Source organism: Amphiprion ocellaris, chromosome 7 (genome assembly GCF_022539595.1).
Source record: "Amphiprion ocellaris isolate individual 3 ecotype Okinawa chromosome 7, ASM2253959v1, whole genome shotgun sequence".
Classification (NCBI taxonomy): domain Eukaryota; kingdom Metazoa; phylum Chordata; class Actinopteri; family Pomacentridae; genus Amphiprion; species Amphiprion ocellaris.
Genome location: NC_072772.1, coordinates 30,063,441 through 30,076,011, shown reverse-complemented (window position 1 = coordinate 30,076,011; position 12,571 = coordinate 30,063,441). Strand labels below are relative to the sequence as shown.

The following is a 12,571-nucleotide window of genomic DNA, read 5'->3' as shown; positions in this document are numbered from 1 at the left end:
CTGAGACTTTCGGTCCCATTTGGTTTAATCACTTGCACAACTGGGCTGGCCAAATTCAAATCTTAAGATATTTGAAAGGATAATTTAAAAAGAGCTGGGACTAGACAATTAAGGGGAAAAAAAAGAAGGAGAAAAAAAAGCACAATCTTAATAATACGTCATGCATGTCATCCTGGTGTCTGGTCGGATAAAAAAACAAGCCCAGATGACAGCACTATGATGAGTCAGCCAGCCAGCTTGAACCAGTTTTCATACAAAAGTTTGGCCCAGGACCTGGGTACACAGCGGCACAGAAAGAAGTTTTTCATGTCGCTGATCCCTTATAGACCTCATTAGTTGCAAAAACTGACCCTTGACGTGAAGTGACATGCACATGGACGTAATCAAAGAGGATAGTTTCCTTCCAGAGACACTATCTGATTGTTTGGATCAGTAAGAGCCAAAGAAAACAGACTGCGAGATAATTTCATCACTCTTTTACCCAAATAAACATTTCCAGAGCCATCCTGAGGGCTGCAGGCAGACCAAACTGTCCCATGATGTTGTGATTACTGCAGCAGGATCACCAAGCGTACCTCGGTGAAATAAAAACAATCACTTGTCTCGTTGGGGTTTAAAGCATCCGTGTACAGGTTGGTAAGTTTTTACCACTTTTCTTTCAAACAAGGCTTTCTAATCTCTAAGACGCCCCAACGTCAATTCCCTAAATATCTCTGGGTTCAGGTAACTTGCAGTAATCCCCCAGTGTCTTTCTCATCCATGAGCTGAATTAGCATACTTTCAACCTCAGATCCAGATGACATTTAAAAAAAAAAAAAGAATATACGTGATCCTCCAGGCAAAAGGGAAAAACAGAGAGCCCTCCAAAAACTACCCCTTTAATCATAGCTAAATACATACAGTATAACAACTGAAACAGTTCTATTACTTATTAACTTTCCCTGCATTTAGAAGCATATAAAATTACTTGTGTGTAATTTGGAAGACAGATGCTGACAGAAAGCTGGTGCCACCCTTACAAAAAAAACTGATCTGAACATATTTTAATTTGTTAAAAGGAGGCTTAATCAGTGAGGAGTACGATAAGCTTCTAAATGACCTGCACCTTCGCTTTCATGTCGGCCTAATTCACATCCTCTAAAAATGCCTCTGTCAAAGCAATCATAGCTCAAACTCAAAGCAACAAATTAGCATGCGATCGGAGAGGAATTTGGCACAGAAGTCAAGCACTGTGAAGCTAAATCTTACAAATGGTCTGTAATGCTGCGCAGCAAAAATTGTAGTAGGCCTCCCCGAGTCGTACCTGAAATAAACATCAGAGGAACATTTTCATGATGCCTACTCTGACCTTCTGAAATCATTATTCTCTAAAAGCAAACTAGTCAACAGCACTTCACACGCATCTACAGAACAAAAAAACATTTGATTTTACACAGTAGATGAGTATTCCAAATGTATTAAAAACTGCATGTTGTTTATCCACCTACCTACCAACCACTGTCACAATCAATACATCGTGTTAAATTAAATCTGGGCAGTTAGAATTATGTATACTGAAAAGCTTTAAACAACAATAACTTTACAAATATGAATGAGATCTTTCTCTTTGTGTCCTTTTCAATCTGAAAAACTCATCTGTGTGTCGCAGTTATACATTTATCAGCATTTTTTCCAGGAATAAAATCCCCTTTACGCCTAAAAATGACTTAAATGTGATTCTGCATGGTTGTTTATTGTAGAATGTGCAGATCTATGTAGTTCCTGCTTCTATTTCCACTCGCTCACTGCAGCACCAGCACACCAGCTCACCAATACAGCTCAAACACCACAAAACTAGTCCACACTAGCATATTTGACACAATTCTGCAGACCAATAAACACAAAAAATTTGTTTTTGACACTGTAATCAGTACACTGCAGGTTTAAGGTGGACATTCTCATGGTATACCCTCTAGCATGTGAAAAACACCATACTGACATGTTAAGGTAAAAAACTTTCACTGGAGTGGATCTTTAATCTGACACAGTTAAGCTTTTGGCAAAACAAAAAGGTCAAATGATTTTACTTTATCAGAATTACTTACCCGATTTTAAAAAATACAGGTCAAATTTCATGAACTGGTGAAACTTGACTGTTTGACACTGGCCAAATATCAGCCATGTTTGAGCCAGACTCTACTCAGATACAGTTATTCACTTGAACTTTTCACATCAGGGTAACGGCAAGATCTGCCAATACGCGCATTTTGAACACAAAACAAGGATACAATGCCTCATTTTAAAATGAGTGCATGTCTTTACCATGCTAGTTTGATTTTTTTAGAACTCAAACTACCTTTTGTTTTTCCTATTATCCCGTTTATGTGGTGAGGTACTGGTTAAGAGTACTGCAAAAACAACAAAAAAATGACATTATGTCAGATTATTAAACCTACCACTCACTGCTGAGGCAGAGAAAATGCCACATTCAGAGTTTAGCATTGTTGTCAACACTCTCCTAAAAATCCTTATGCTGTAGATATGAGAAACATTCTGCTAATGCTGTGGCTGTGTTATCATACAATTCATTACAGTATGCTGTCATATTGTCTGCTCACTGTATATGTTGCTTTTTCCAACTGTAAATCACAAGGGCTTAATTACCTGCAAATTAACTGCTGTTTCACTGTCTTGCATAAGATTATCCTGGTCATGATGAAATGCCACTAGGGAGGCTGTTCTGATGGGAGGATTCCAAGATGCAGAAAATACAAGATGCCACTTTGTTAGTCTGATAGCTGCAAGGAACGTGATGCCTGTCAGCTAAATCTCCCTCGTAACGTGACTTTCAAACACTGTAAGGACATCTTATTATTTCGGTCACTTTTTTTTCAAGTTCAACACGAGCTGAAGCTCCATCATCAAATTTCTGCCTTTATTTTTGTATCATCTACAGTCTATAGCTGCAGCAGGCCACAGTACATACACACAACAATGTGAGCGGGGCAATTTGCTGCAGTGCATTTAACTCAAGTGGTGTAAAATACATTGACCCGACAGTTGGGCAGAGTCAGTCTGCGTGCAGTAGTTGGGAGCAGTTTGAAACGGTCAGCCTCAATTTCTCTCCATCAGTGTAGAGGTTTTTAGTGCATGATGGGCAATCAAACACAAAGGTTTGTAAGGCCAGCAATTCTAAATCGGCTCTATTAGAGCAAACTGTTTGATGATGCTTACCTTGACATTTAATTTTTTTAACCGTTTTTAGGTTTCAGACTGTCTCAGTTTACATAAAATGCTCTCCATTCCATTTCTGCATTCGTCAGGCATTTTACTCACAGATCTGAGCAAAACCTACAAAACGGCAAAGATATATTCAGTGGTCAAAATAGTGTGATTTGGATCTCACTGTTGTATTTAAACTGCAAGTCAATCTGATACCTTTGCTGCACAGAGACAGTCATGCTTAGCAAGCTTTTTAATATATGTGAATAGGAATAAAGCACACATTTACAGCCACAAGTTAGCAATCCATATTGTAAAATAACAACAGTTGTTGTAAATCTATTGACATTAGACTTACGACCTGTGTGTCACAATGTTTGACATAACAGTGGATGCGATTATTATGATGAATTAGAAACAAGTGTGAAAAATATTGCCATGGGAGAAACTCAGAAAAAACTCAGAGAAGTCGTAATTGTAGCGATATAAAAGTGCACACACACGTATCTATACAGAAATACATATGGCCATAAGGTTAACTGTGGATACTTATACGATTGACTGCACTATGGATAACTTCTGAATACACATGTATTTAACTCTGGATATAGATGAATGAGGAAAATTAACACAGATACATGTACATCTGGAAACACAAACACATGTAGACGACATTTTCCAACACAGTAGTTCTTGTCGGGAGGTCATAAGCAATCATAGCCAACTGCAGCTAAAAACTTGCAACAAACACATGTTTATTGGACCGTTTTAACACACATCATCCTGTATTGCAGCTAGCAACTGACAGACATTGAAGGAACTGCCACCTTTCTTTCACTGTCAAGTCTGACTTTCTTAAATCAAGAAAATCGATGACTTCCATCGCGGAAACTATACTTCCTAGAGTGCAGTGTAGGATCCACCAGCCAAACCCCTATCCTGGGTTTAACACCTTCACAGCAACAATGGAGACGGGGATGGCTTTGATCAATGAAGCTGAGACACCAAGACACTGCAAACAAGACGCTTTCCAGATCTGACATGAGGATGCAAAGTGACAAATCAGCAGGAGAGCTGGAGACCAGACTTTAAAGGATTCCCTACACAGAGCCCCACTCACTATCTGGCCTAAAAGGGAACAAATGGCCACCAATACACATTCGGAATGACTCCTGAGACATTCCACTCACTGACAAAGGAACTCTGAACTCACATCAGAACCAACAAAGACAATCATCTCACAATTCTGGACTAAACTCCTTTTTATGTACATCCATTTCACAAGAACAAGTGAACTCTTCAATAACTTCATGGTCAATCCACATCTTGCCTTGCCTTTAATCTTTTATTTCGCCTGATTAGTATCAATATGATAATTCATAATGTCTGTCATTCACATGATCATATTTGGTATCGTTCTGATCCCCTGTCTGTCAGTAATACACCTAAATAAATCACGTTCACAAAAATTACAATATTTTTGGAGTTAGACACCACAAAAATTACCTGAAAATGTAACTCTGTGAGGGACATCTGGACATCAGCCCTCCCTGACGGAGGACGTACTAGACCCCTGCTGAGTTAATGATATGCAAAGGTCCACTTTAAAAGACCACATCTGAAAGCACCATGTCGAGTCCTCTTTTACCACCTAGAGTCCTCCTGTACCATCAGAGCCTTCCATTCGAAGAGCCCTCCTTTACCATCCAGTTCTCCCGACTCCGAAGCTCCACTCTGTCCACCGCTGTTCTGACCCGCATCAACAAAGGCCGACCGGACCATCCACTGAGGCATCATCATCATCATCACCATCATCATCATCATCATCATCATCATCATCACCACAGCACGCAAGTACCTTTCAGTCACTGGAACTTGGTGCAACTTTCTCAAATTATCTTTTCAAAGATAAAATTCACAGGCGATCAAATTAGCCTACTACCAAATTGATGGCTGCTTTCAGGTGTGGTCTATTTTCCCCTTTCCCTCAGAACACCATATTTCAAGCGTAATATTAATCCCAGTGTTACGTTAAAATATTGTGTTCTCTTCCTTCCTTTTCCCATCATTCACATTTAACCCTCTTATTTGTTTTGTGTTGTTGTTATTCGTCTTAATGTGTGTTATTGTTGTTGTTATTGTTTAGTTTAGTTTAATAAATGTACACAAATATAAGTTCAGTGCCTCAATTGTTTTGTTGTTTACATTTTGGTCCCTAACTTGTATAGATTCATGCTACCTCAATTTTATACAGAACCTGTCAAGCTAAATAATTCCCCTTACAATTCCTGAAGCGCTTCTTGACAGCACAAGAAGTGTTTCGTATGTTGCATTATTATATTTCTCTAATCGAAATACTTTGCTAGTCGAATATCAGGTAGACTATATAATAATTCAGCATAAAAACTCTTAACCCCATTTGAGCAAACATTTACCCTACATTTTAATATTGGTGGAGAAACATTATTAATAATCTTACAGTTATAATTGGTGAAGAAACTATTAAACCCTTGCAAACATATATTAAGAAATCCTACAGCAGGAAGACCTCCTGAATGCGTTTGGAGCATCGTCATCTGAATAAGAGGATAAGCTAAGAGAACGGTGTTTGCACTAAGTACACCTGGTCCTCTGAAATGGCCTCATATTATTTGGCTGTTAACAACCATCCAAGGCAACCATCAGATCTAATGACCCTACTGAGATGGCTGTTCCTCCCATTTCCTTTCCAGAACCATATTTAAAAGTAGGAATGACAGCCTGTCAGTCGAAGCCGTCCTCGCGCTTGCTATGCATGCAAACCTCCTCTAATGTATGAGAGAGACCCAAAGATCAGACTTAACATGCAGCACACCAGGCGCTGCTCTGCGTGTTTATATTTTTGCAGCCATGTTGAAAGTGCCAGCTTTCTGAATTTCAAAGATTGAGAGAGTTATTTTTTGAGGCTATACGCCTGTGACTGAATTTGATTTGATTTAATTTGGGGGGTAATTCGGAGGCTGGAGAGCAACTACCTTGTTAAGTGCATCTACGGCTTCTTTAAACACTGTTCAATTTTAATTTTCACAACTGCCTTCGCCCTCTTGCCACTCACATCAGAAAAAGCAGGCCCATGTGTTCCAACTAATTTAACATATTCAGAAGTCTAGTTATCTCGTGTTTGCCTATGAGAACTCGCATGCTCACACATCTAATACAGCAATCTAAAAGGATATAAATCAAGGTTATTCAATTTCTTTTTACCTTCATTTAATCAGGGGAAGTTTAACAGAGAGGTAACCTCTCTTTGAACCTCCCTTTGGTTGGTCCTCCATCAAAACCAGAAAGAAAAAAAAGCTCAGTATTTGAGTTTGTCTCAGATTTCAGTATATTCCAGCTCTAATGGGAAGTCTTTAGCTATTACATTTAGATACCCTGCTGTTATAATCATGAGCATGCCAAGAGTATTTGCTGTACCCTGAACTGCCGGTCTTGATGTGTCATCTATGGAAGCAGGAAACAGAGAGTAGCCAGTGGCAAGAGAGCCAAAAAATATGTTTTCTTTAGCAAAAGAGGGTTTTTTTCCATCCCTCACAAAAGAAATCTAGTCTTTGGAGAATAAAACAACTGTATCACAATAAAACAAAACCAAATGGAGAAATTTTATGTCAGGAAAAAGCTTGAAAAATGTGTAGCATATGCGTAGAATTATCTTCCACAAAATGCAGGATTAAGGCATGAACACTTGCCACCACTATAGATGTGCTCTTACTTCAACAGTCTCCCTTACTGTGAGGATGATGGTTCTGCTTTACTATCTAAAATGATATCAGAGAGCGCAGGATATGGGAGAATAGCAGATATTAAGAAAAACTTGAACGCTCTGTTGTGGCACCGAGCAGACAGGAATATATCAAAGCACAGTTTGTAAGGATAATGAGCACCACACCTGTGAATTGTCATTAGCTTCTGCAGCAATGAGAGTCATCTTAAAAATTGCTACATGCATACTATGAAATGTCGGACACAAAGGAGAGTCTGTTGCTGGGCGCCCAGGAAGAGAAATACTAGCCTCTGTCTGGGGGCTCGAGTGCGTAATTTCAACCTCAATCTCACTCCTCAAATACTTTGAGTGATTCAGACTTTCAGAGGCACCAAACAGGTGTAAGATTCCAAGAGCGAAAACTGAAAACTACAAGCCTCGAGGACAGCAGACATGTTCAAACATTTCAAACTTACCCACAGAAATGAAAATAGTGTTTAATGCTATTGCTAAAGTTGTTTATGCCTCATCAAAATGCCAAAAAATAAAGAATTATATAAAACCTAGTGCTAGATTTGACTAGAGTTTCAGTAACCTGATGTGATGTTTTTTCTGTTTCCTTTATATTTCTCTTTGTTTAAGTAAAAATATAAGTGAATAATACTATTAAATGAGGCAAAACTGAGCATTTTCTCTTACCTGGGTATTTTTTTTTTTTTTTTTTTTTTTTACCTTACCTGGGTATTTGAATTTCTCTTTGTTTACTCTGTGATATGGGTCCTAATGCAGTCATTCCAGCATTATTACAGCAAAGTTAAAGTCTGGAGTTATACGAGCATCTTGGAAGCAACAACAACGAGCTGGAATCAACTGGGGACCTTCTGTATTGCAATTTTCAGTCTCTTTAGTTATTTCAAGAGTCCTTAGCTTTTTTGAATGTTTTCAGGCACTTGTCACATCAAATTTCTTTGATCGCCCACCTCACAACAAACCTTGAAGCTTTCTAAAAGCACTAAACCACATTGCCTCAAAAAAATAACAGGGGACAGGCAAATTCTATTTATAAATGCAGGTCAGGTTGATAATGGCCATAAAAATAACTTTTACTTCAGTGTTTTTGTTTGTCCGATTAATTGAAATGGAGGGGGGGAAAGCACAAAACAAAGATGTGACATAATTTTGCATTTATAACATTGAGGTTTCTGTGTATTTATATGCACAAACTAACTGTGATTATCCACAAAAAAAATGCAGTGCAACAATCAGTTGGTCACTTGGTAACAGCACATGCTTTTGATTTCTGCAGTGTCCTCAACTTGTCACACAAAGTCTGAAGCTGTCTTGTCAACATTAGGGAAAAAAAGCGTGTTTTTTTTTGTGTGTGTGTGTATGTGCGTGCGTGTGTGTGTGTGTGTGTGTGTGTGAGTAAAAGAGAAAAAAGGGGAGAGGAAAAGATAGTGTGCGCACTGCCTAGCTTTCATGTCCAATAAAGTGTTGTAATTGTGACAGCTACCCATTAGTTCTATATGTGATAAATCACAAGATGACAGACTGCAGCTTCGACTAAACATAATGCTTCAGGCTAGAAGATGCACCTCTTCTTTTGTTGCATTCAGTGCTGCTAACTTAAAAAAGCAGGTATGCATAGATCATTGACTGTACACAAGCAGAAAAATCACAGATTTCACTTCACTGACACACAGATCAATGTAATTTTCTGTTGTAAAAAGCAAGCAAATGCTGTTTCACTGATCATCTTTTATTTCAGTGGGCATGGCATCATTTTTTTCTCTCTCCCCACTGATCACGGAGAGAGCAGCCATTGCCTCCCTGAATGACCGTACGGTTTCTCACAACAATTATTACTTGAAATACACAATATCCCCTGGAAAACTCCAGGGGGACGCAGGCATTTCATTGTTTCCTCTCTGTCATCCTTCTGCCCCCGTGCACTGCCAACATTAGTTCAAACACAACAATCGTTTATGGAATATAACAAGGTCTGACTGCAACTTGCATGTCATCTCTCTTTCAGCGATCTGTCCTTTGGAGAATTAGCCGTGTTTTCAGTTCACAATGAGGCAACAACTAAGGTGAAAAGACGAGCAACAGATTTTTCATTTGTGGCCACAAAGGGAGGGCTGTTTCCCCTCTTATCATGCAGAGAACTAGTGCTGAGGCGGCTTCTCAGAGCTCATCAGCACGACAAAGACAACGGGGAGAATGCAGCCTTGTTCTACAAAGGTTAACCTCAACGGGACCTAACAACTTCAGACTTCTCATTTGATGCTTCCACCAAACACTTGCCATGGAACACGGAGGGCCCCTGGATTCCCTTGGATTTAACCTCTAATATCTGAGGTCACGCATCCCGCCTGGCCAATGGTGGCACTTGTGAGTTCTGTTATGTGCAATCCCCCCCCCCCAGACATACAGAGTGTCCTCTTAATGGTCTGCATGTCTGTGGCATGGCCTGGGAAAAGTTGCAGACTCAGAAACACGGCAGTATTTTCCCTCAATTTATAATTCATCTTTAAAATATTCACTCAGACAGCAGTTTTACTTTTTAATGCCAAGTACTAATTATGAGAAAATGTGATTTTTTAAATGAGAGTTTAATAACTCAACTGTATAATACTCACATTTTACACAACTCTCTGCTATATTGTGGTTTATTTTTAGAGATTTATTCCACTAAACATCAATAATAGTGTGATGTAGCATGACGCCAAATCTATTAGAGCATGAGTAGACTCCTACCACTTATTAAAATGCATTGTTGCAAGATAAATAATCTAATATACTGATTCCGATAAACCTTTTAGATTGTTTAGCGTTATTTTGATGGACTGGGTTGACATGCTAATGGTGGTAATAGCATCAACTTAATAATATGTGTGATTATAACTCAAATTTCTGTGTTAGTTGATTAAAACCAAATGCCAGCTGAGATAACTCCATTAAATTAGCTTGACAACTTCATTAATCTTCACTTCTTAACATGCCTGGACAATCTCAGATAGTTAAGACTGATAATTAAAAATACATTTGATTGTACAGGAAAAGCTATTTCTGCTAATTTAATTTTTTGTGTTGGTTGAACATGATTTCATTAAAAGTCGTCCTAACTCAAAAAGATTGATGCAAACTGTTGCATTAATTTGCTGAGTTTGTGTGTCTTGTAATGTGTACTACTGCATCACTACTATCAGAAGTGTGTGTGTGTGTGTGTGTGTGTGTGTGTGTGTGTGTGTGTGTGTCTTACAACTTTCCCAACTGAAGTGCAAAGCTAATCTATGGCCCCAACAATGACTCCCAGTGGTCCTCGTCATGCTTTTACTCTTCCAGTCTGTTTGTGAACTGCGTTACATTCAAACGAGCAGGTTTCTTCATTTATCCCGGCTAATTCACTTGCTCTGACAACGACCCCTGCACGTTAAGGCAGTTCTGAAGGCTTTCCCTCATAAATTTAACAGGACAACATGATGAGAATCTAATCAAATTATGCCACATGTCTCACTGGATTTGATATGACTCGGTTGCATTGCGCTGCACGTCTTGTCTATGATTTTTACTCATACTATTATTATTATTTATTATGCTGCAGCACAACTATCAGCTATGCAGTTTTCCCTAGGCCTTGCTCCATTTAGAAAGCAGCAGACACAATCCACCGGGCTTGCTTCTGCTGCCACTCTATGGTACAAAGGCTACTACAAAGTTAAATATGGACCCAAAAAAAAGAAAAAAGCAAGGGGGCGGCTGGAGTCCAAATTCTAGCGATTTCAAACCTGCGCTGTATTCCTACTGCTGCACACACAAGCAGCAATGTAATGTAATGTCATGTCGCAGCCTACAGTCACACAACAACATGAGGTTAGTCTCCCAGTCACACATCAGGCTGTTCTAATGTACCTAAATTCACAGAGCCCCGTCCTTGTCCGTCTTCACCCTTATTTATGAGCCTTAGGACGCACAAGCGGCCATTCCTATTCAGGCAACTGTGCACTTTTATGATCCCTCACAAGCCTTCAAAAACCCTCACGGCTGCGATGTTAAGGCGGACTGCAAACCCTCCCCTATCCAGGCGGCTGAAACGAACAGGAGGAGCAGGTAAAAAAAAAAAAAATACCCGAACGGAGCCGCTGCACCGCTTCACCTCCACCGCCGATGTGTCCGAGGAATAACGAACCAAAAAAAAAACAAAAAAAAAAAACGCAAAACGCAACACAAGCCTCCGTCTGTAGTGAAACTGATCGCGGCTGCCTACATTAGTTGTGCCTCTCTACTGCATGATGCTCTCTCTCTGCAACACTGGCACATGAAGGAATAAATCTCACTCCAAAAATTACGCTTACCATTCTGAAGACACATCCAATGTAGCAGGCCTGTCCCGTTGACAATTCACCCAATTTTTGTAGTGCGGGATGCCCCCCACGAAAAAGCCCCTTATGCTGCTGCTACTTCTCCTTCTTCCCTCCCTTTCGGGTTTGATAGTAACCAGAGCAGGCGAGTGTATTTCCACTGAGCACGACACGGTACGGCAGAAAAAGAAATCCTCCTCCTCCTCCTCCTCCTTCTGCTCTTCAAGGTGCTGCTGCTGCCGCTTCCAGCGCGCTCGGAGACGCACACATGGATGTGGAAGACAGCCGTCCAAAGATGCCCATTAACATGCGCAGCCCCCTTTTAATTGAACGGAGGGGAGGACAAAAATCCTCCCAGAGAAAATATGTGAAATAGTTCCCCCTCTTCTTCCTCGAACACACAGCGAGGAGTGAGGAGATAAGGTGGTGTGATGGAGGGGAATGGAGAGCTGCGCGGTCCCTCACGATTTACAATTACGAGTTTGGAGCTAAAGGATGAGTGTGCGACTGTGCGTGGTCGCCCCCTTCGGTGTAGGCTAGCCCTTCCAAATAACTGCCTTTTTTCCCCCCACTGTCCTTTTATTTTTGCTCTCTCTCTCTAGCTGTAAATATCATCCTATAGGGGGATTTAAATGCCAAAACAATTATTTTATTTGCCCACCTGGGCAAATAAAATGGAAACACGGATGAAGGATAAAACATTTAAGGATATAATTATGACCAAGTAGCTCTAAAGTGTGACTGATGTCCTCCTATTAAGACAAGGCTTAGTGTTAGATAAATGTTATCAATTATAAAGGTCATAATTAATCAGAATTACAAATTGTATACAGTAAATATGTCCTACCATGCAGGGTGCCATGTTTCTTTACAAGTTTTACTAGTTTTTGGCAACCATAACTGGAGAATTTCCCCTAAGACAGCAATAAACATTCACTTTTTTCTCTTTTAATGCTAATGAGTCAAAGAGAAGACAGAAATAAAGCTCAAATTTCAACCCTTTCCTCAATTTTTTAAAGATATACTTCTTCTACAACATTCTTAGAAGACTAAAAGTGTATTGTTTTTCTTCAGCATTCCTAAATGTTCCCCTGTTTATTTAGGGTTTAAGTCATCCTTGTTTAAAATAGGCTTTCTCTTCATCAATAATTAAATGTTAGGGGTAAACACATAATCAGCTGTAAGTGTTTGTTTGTGAGTTCTGGATAAATATTTAAGGAACAGCAACATGTGCTTTATGTTAACTGTCAGGATTGCAGCTTTT

At 39.6% G+C, this 12,571-nt stretch overlaps 1 protein-coding gene across 15 annotated transcripts in view; it reads right to left on the bottom strand.

Annotated features, from left to right (window-relative positions):
* The window catches only part of tenm4 (teneurin transmembrane protein 4), a 155,652-nt gene extending 143,854 nt beyond the window's left edge, over positions 1–11,798 (bottom strand). For 7 of the 15 annotated variants that reach the window (XM_055012080.1, XM_023262741.3, XM_055012081.1 and 4 more), the window contains exon 1: positions 11,302–11,798. The gene's annotated coding sequence lies outside the window, so the exon portion shown is untranslated. The remainder of the gene's footprint in view (positions 1–11,301) is intronic. The other 8 variants (XM_035944705.2, XM_035944706.2, XM_035944708.2 and 5 more) reach the window with 2 other exon arrangements.
* Between the last annotated feature and the right edge of the window lie 773 nt (positions 11,799–12,571).